General features: G+C 45.3%; 1 long non-coding RNA gene across 1 annotated transcript; it reads right to left on the minus strand.

Annotated features, from left to right (window-relative positions):
* Positions 1-68: 68 nt before the first annotated feature.
* Positions 69-1,438, minus strand: LOC146960112 (uncharacterized). The gene is made up of 3 exons (XR_015035522.1): positions 1,258-1,438; positions 360-439; positions 69-270 (listed from the first exon to the last, which is right to left on the minus strand). It is a non-coding gene; the product is annotated as an uncharacterized LOC146960112 (long non-coding RNA).
* Positions 1,439-5,492: the final 4,054 nt, after the last annotated feature.

Raw genomic sequence — 5,492 nt, forward strand, 5'->3', positions numbered from 1 at the left:
ACATCTGTGTGTGTGAGTTTGTCAAAGCTAACTGGGCTCTGGCAAAACCTTCAAATATCATTTTTCAAAATCATTTTTTTAAATGCAGCAGAATGTGGAGGTGGTGGGAAATTCAGATACAACTCCTATAATATTAGCGTCAACTTAAAATATCCTAAACTGTGTGTAAAATACATTTCAAATCATAAAAACACAGATTCCAATTGAGTGGAGCAGCAGATGATAAAATGATCTGACAGGTGCTCACCTTTCCACGCACTGTCACCTCCACTGTGGGCAGAAATATAGAGCAATGAATGAACTGGAAACATAAAATCAGCACTATTCCACTCTGTAATGTGAGTATAGGCAAATCAAACCTTTGTAGTTGTGTCCGTGTCCATAGGGATTGTTGCATTTTCCATAGACTTCTTTATTCTCTTCATCACTCAGGCCGACACTACGACAGACACCAGCTGTGTGAGTTAATGTGCTGCACAGACTGTGTTTGTGTTGTGGATCCATCATTTCACAAGTCAAACAAGAGAAATGTGCCAAAGGGTTTATTGACACGTGCTGCCTTCAGGTACATCAGGTATTCTAGGGTTCCTGTTGTTACAATTATCAAATCATCAAGCGTGTGGCAGAGTTTTTTTGTTTGTTTGTTTGTTTCTAAATCTATGTGTAAAACAGAATGTACAGTATAAAAATACAACAATATAGTGGGCGTAACAGGCTATATAATATTTTGGCCTTACATATCGGCTAAATACCAGGCCCAGTTGGTCTGATTGCTGCAATTTCCGCATGAGATCATGTGGTGTATCCAGGCAATAGGCTAAATATAGAAAATTAACCACAAAATATTTAGTAGGCTACACTATTAGTAGTGATATATAGCCTAATGACTTATGGTCTATATTTCTCTGTAATTCCTCTGGAGGCTCAGCTGCCTAGGCACATATTCATTGGACACTGCTTCCATTTACGACAGCACCTGAACGCACCATCGGCGCTCGACTTCAGAAAAACTACAAATCCCATGGTAATCATGCTAATCCTACAGTTGATATTCTTCTGAACGATAGAGTAGCAAACAGAAACGGCTGTCGGTTTCTGTTACACACACAAACACGAACACTGCTGCAGCCTGCTAAGCTTGCCTAGGCCTACCTGTTGTACCATGCAACTCCCCCTCCCCACCCCGGCCGCAGCTCGTTCCCCCCGGCTGCTTCATTACCAGCCTCCCGTTGTAAACAAACAGCGGACGGTCGGTACCTGTGGAGCCGGTGACAGGCGCTGAAGCTCTGGACGCGGGTGAGGTATCCGATCCGCTCTGCGCTGGACCCGGTCATGGTCAGGGGCCGAGAGGCGGACTGACTGGATGGAGCTGAGATCCAGGAAAGACGGACGGAGGGGATAAAAGAGCTGCTCCAGCCCCCCCTCCCCGTGAGTCACGCTGCGCTGCTATTGGCTCAAATCAGGGCGTGAGTTCACCGCACATGTCACGGTTGGTTATCAAGAGCCCTCAGGCTGGACCGCTTCATGTAGACCACTGTTCAACCATGGATCTATAATACATCCATGTGTTCAACCCTGAGCAGCTGGAGACCCCAGATCACAAGATCACCAGAGAACTAGGCTATAAGATGACGTAACAGCACGTGTATAAAGTGAGATTAAACCGTAAACAACAGATCACTTTGCCTTTCTGAGGTTGATCCTGTTCAGTATTACACCGTCAGTGTATTACTTCCTGTTTGTGTAGAACGGATGTGTTGTCAAATATTGTGCTGTTCCTCCTCCATTGTTATTTTTTTCTTCATCCATGACAGCATGTGACTTGTCTGTGCCAGCGGAGGTGAAGTTGGGCACATTAGCCTTTATAGAAGTAGCCTAAACTGAGTTAGTAACCAAATTACTACATTATAAAAGTAACTAATTACCAGGGAAATTAACTTTTGTGTTTATAAAATGGCCAAAGCCTTTATCAAATTACTTGGACACGCCCCCCCCCCTAACCCTCCTCCCGTTTGTGGAACTAATCAACTCAGCTATTCCTTGCCTGCCTGTGCGGAGGAATACTGAGTGAGTTGGTTAGTTCCAGATAGTAAATGGTTTTTTCCCTACTAATTGATGGACTGAGAAAAAAAAAAGTAGCCTATAACATACACTTCAATGGGTCTATTATTTTGTGACAGAACTTCTTGAGTCAAGACAGTAACTTTTTTACTCATTAAAGCAGATAACAGCGGCACGGCCGTTTCGGCTAATGCTGTGTTCAAGGCAGGCTTTTGAAACCGTAAGTTACAGCTTCAAGTCACAACTACGACTTGGTAGCGTTCCAGGTAACCCGTAGCTCGTGTTTTTACCGTCCTGTTGTCTGTGAAAGTTCCCTATAACGGCCACTCGTAACTTCCGACCCGTGAACTCGTACCAGATCGAACTGGTATGACTTCACAGGAAGGAAAAACACAAAGTACGAGTTTCCTTGAACGCACCATGAGTTAGCAGCCCCCGCCCTTGTCAGGCATCAATTGATAGCTTTCAGTGACGTCACTTCCCAGGGACCTGGCGGTCAAAAGCAACATTCCAAAGTGGCCCCGCAATGGACTTTCTATGGACAAACAACCGAGTAATGACTTAAATCATCTGCCAGCAGCCGAGAAAGAAAGATATAAAAACAGCTTTGAAGTTTTGGGCACTTGTGACCCATATTCAACACCAGCTGCTGTATACCAGCTGTTTAAAATGACCAGTTCCCTGCCGAAGCTCGAGTTGGGCGATGTTTACATTTACCTGGTGGAGAATCCATCATCCTCCACCGCTTGTAACCAATATTTCCGGTGTTATGGCTCAACTGGTGTCTGATTAAAAGCCCCATTTTGTAGTTTTTTGATCTTAAAATAATGTTTCTGAACTCGTTGAAGTGGTAGAAATGTACCTGTAACTTTCCTGTGTGGGAACACCGTCCTGGTACCGCAGCTCCGCTGAGCTCCACAGTCTGAGCTCCAGCCCACTGAGCCCAGGCTCCCTGCTCCTCTCACCCACAAACCAGAGCCCTTAGCTGGGCTGCACGGTGACCAGCTGCCCCCTCTTTACCCCCCGGAGCTTTGCTACGCACCGCTACCGACGGCAGCGATGACGGCGGTCCGATAGCAGCGGGACCGGCGGCGGCGGCGATGGTAACCCGGCGGGACCGCCCGCCACCGGACACGGCAACAGCACCGCCCACGGCGGCAGCGACACGGTAACGGGGGTCGGGACCGACCGCGGCGCGGCGAGGACGATGTTGTTATTGTATTTTCAGAGTGTTTTCCATTAGTTCGTAACTTTAACATGACAGGCTTTGTCATACTGTGCAGTGTTGTGCAGAGTGAGAGTAGTGTGGCGCTGACTGTCTGTAGATTGCCTGAACAGGTTCACTCACAGACGCATATTCGCTGCAGTAACATGTGAACTGCGGCTTGATTTGTGAATTTGTGACAAATCTGCGGACGGAAGTGCAGCACAGCTGTTGTTCGGTACGGTAACCAGTTAAATCAGACACCAGTTGGGCCATAACACCGGTATTTTGAAGCAGCAGGGAGCAGTGTGTGTTTTTCTGCCTTGTCCTAAGCCGCAGACAGCGGGGAAGTGGATTGTTTTGACCGCCAGGGGGGCGTTCCATACGGGCCGTGACGTCACATGAAAGCTATCAATTGGTCCTCGTGCTACGTCACCACATTCACGCGCATCCCTTGGCTGCACACACAGCCCTTCATGCCGTTCTCTCCCCTCATTGGATAACACTTGTATCCCACAAGGAAAATTTTCTCCTCGGGTTACAGCAGAGCAGAGTGACGGAGAGACTCGTGTTTAGGCTGAAATACTTCATGTAAGTGATTGCTGACGGAAAATAGGACTATTTAGGACTTATATTAACAAAAACATTCCACTGATATCTGCTTTAATGAAAAAAGCAGCACCGTTAGTAACGCTTGTTTTATAATCCCCTTCTCATCACTGGGTGTGACTAAGTGATAATTTTGTTATGTCTTGGATGCGTGTGCGTGTGACTTCCTGTTTGCGGTAGCCTAGTCTAATAATGTAGGTGGACACACTGTTGCTTTCTAAGAAGTCTAAAGAAACACAGACATGTGTCTGACCCACCATCCACTTCGTTTCATGGCCCCATAAGCATAGTGATGAAATAAATCAAACATTAGACTATTCGGTAAAACTTTATAAGTACACACTATTAAGCAGTTAAGCATTAAATACTGAATTCACCATTTATAACACATGAATACTCATTAGTATGTAGTTTATAAACACAGTCATTGATAAGCACTAACTGTATTTATTATTTATTAATATAAATTATTATTATTATTATTATCATGTATTTATATTTATTTATTTAAAGCAGATAACAGCGGCACGGCCGTTTCGGCTAATGCTGTGTTCAAGGCAGGCTTTTGAAACCGTAAGTTACAGCTTCAAGTCACAACTACGACTTGGTAGCGTTCCAGGTAACCCGTAGCTCGTGTTTTTACCGTCCTGTTGTCTGTGAAAGTTCCCTATAACGGCCACTCGTAACTTCCGACCCGTGAACTCGTACCAGATCGAACTGGTATGACTTCACAGGAAGGAAAAACACAAAGTACGAGTTTCCTTGAACGCACCATGAGTTAGCAGCCCCCGCCCTTGTCAGGCATCAATTGGTCCTCGTGCTACGTCACCACATTCACGCGCATCCCTTGGCTGCACACACAGCCCTTCATGCCGTTCTCTCCCCTCATTGGATAACACTTGTATCCCACAAGGAAAATTTTCTCCTCGGTTACAGCAGAGCAGAGTGACGGAGAGACTCGTGTTTAGGCTGAAATACTTCATGTAAGTGATTGCTGACGGAAAATAGGACTATTTAGGACTTATATTAACAAAAACATTCCACTGATATCTGCTTTAACTACACACTAATGAGCATTCATGCATTATAAATTAAAGGGATAGTTCACCCTAGAATGATATTTTGCTCATTATCTACTCACCCTCATGTTGACTAAGGGCTGGAAGAATTTTCAGAGAAATTTCAGAGTCCACCGTCCCTTCTCTGAGTAACTTACAGGGGGTCTTGGCGTAGCAGTGCATTTCAATGCAACGGTTGCAAAGGGACACCAGAGCTCTTCGTAAAAAAACACACACAAAAAAACATCCAAATACCTCCATGATGCTCGTATGTAATGTCCGTCTTGTGCTGAAGCCCCAAATTGCGTAATTGTCCCGAAAAAAATTAAATAAGTCTATATTTTAAGCTTGTTTGTAGCGGAAGCTTCTCGAAGCTCCTCTTCCTGGTCCGTCCAAATCTCGCGTGATTTGCGCCGGCGTCAGTGCGGTTACTGCGAATCACGCGAGACCCCCTGTAACTCAGAGAAGCCACGGAGGAATCTGAAAATTCTTCCAGCCCTTAGTCAACATGAGGGTGAGTAGATAATGAGCGAAATATCATTCTAGGGTGAACTATCCCT

The sequence above is a fragment of the Trachurus japonicus genome, unplaced genomic scaffold, assembly GCF_045865225.1.
Source record: "Trachurus japonicus isolate A0001 unplaced genomic scaffold, Traja_1.0 AP030714.1".
In the NCBI taxonomy this organism is placed as follows: domain Eukaryota; kingdom Metazoa; phylum Chordata; class Actinopteri; order Carangiformes; family Carangidae; genus Trachurus; species Trachurus japonicus.